Source organism: Octodon degus, unplaced genomic scaffold, assembly GCF_000260255.1.
Source record: "Octodon degus isolate 3935 unplaced genomic scaffold, OctDeg1.0 scaffold00005, whole genome shotgun sequence".
Taxonomy (NCBI): domain Eukaryota; kingdom Metazoa; phylum Chordata; class Mammalia; order Rodentia; family Octodontidae; genus Octodon; species Octodon degus.
The window spans coordinates 11,611,319-11,612,816 of NW_004524581.1; positions in this window are offsets into that span (position 1 = coordinate 11,611,319).

Consider the following 1,498-nt stretch of genomic DNA (forward strand, 5'->3'; position numbering starts at 1 on the left):
TAGGCACTGAATGGCAGAGCAACGTCCCCAGTTTATGCCATGAATTCATAGGGAATGGGTTCCAACAACTCGGGTTCCTTTCCATTGGTCCTCACAAAGTGTACCTCTCTGGGAGGGGCAGGCTGGCATTTCAGCTGAACCCAGGTACCTTTCTCTTTGGCTTCCTTCTTTTTCTGATCATTTTCCTTGACACGTTTCAGGAAGCTATCACGACTTTTTGAGTGTTTAATATGCTCAATATGCACATTAATCCTCTTGGCAAGTATCTTGCCCTTAACTTGCTTGTTTATAACAATGCCAACAGCAAGCTGGGTAATGTTGTAGACTCTTCCCGTTTTGCCATGGTAACATTTGTGAGGCGTTCCTTTTTGCACAGTACCCATTCCCTTGATATCTATAATATCACCCTTTTGGTAGATTCGCATGTATGTAGCCAAAGGAACAACCTCATGTTTTCTAAAAGGCCTGGAAAAACATATATCAGGTTCTCCTCCTCTTGCCCTTTGTGTTAGTCATTTTGGCAAATTACTGGAAGATGGCGGTTCCGGCCGAAAGCTGTTTTGTTTTTTGGTCTTTTTGAGACAGGGTTTCACTATGCATTTCAGGCTGGCTTTGAATTCACTTTGTGTAGCCCAGGCTGACCTCAAACTCATGGGGTTCTTCATGCCTCAGCCTCCCAAGTGCTGGGATTACAGGTCTGCGCCACCACACCCAGCAGGGAAAGTTTTATAGAGCTCAACCGTGTAGGTACAACATGGGTTACAGCCATGACCAACCAATAAGAGCCTAAGTATAGTCCCTTCCCTTGGTCACATTGATCCAGTGGGAAAGCAAGTAGCAAGTGCTTGGAAAGAACAAAGAGCTGCTGGGGTAGGTGATGGCTAGAGGGGGACTTCATTGCCCACTGGGGTGACTATGTATATCTGTACTTTATTAGACCAGGTGCTGTCACTTGTCTCATCTTGGGGCTTTGTAGGCCTGGTCCCTTTGTTGTTCTCTTAAGGCCTGGCCTCCAACTGTGTGTTTTCACAGTTTATCCTCTTTCAGGGACCTAACCCTATCTGACTGCTTATAATATTTCTACCTAAATTAGCTGTCCCTAATATTATAATTTATAACAGAATCCAAAAATCACAGTATTTACAGTAAAAACACTGGGCTTCCAAAACATGTTATGCTTTCTGGGCAGAGGGACAGACCATAGCCCTGAACTTTGTTTTTCCTCATTGGCCAAACAGCCTTGAGTCCAGGCCTGCCGACTCCAGGCCCCTTGCCCCCTGCCCATGTGCCTGTCCTGGGAAATGGGGGACCACTAGTCTGGGCTTTAGGCACTGACCATAGAGGAGGCTGCATGCTCTCCCCCACTTCATTTTCTTCTTCCCTCATTAAGGTTCAAGGACCTGGTATATAGCTCAGCAGCATGAATGCATGCCTGGTGAGTGCAAGGCCTGGAGTTCAATCCCCGTACCACCAAAAAAAAAAAAAAAAAAAAAAAAAA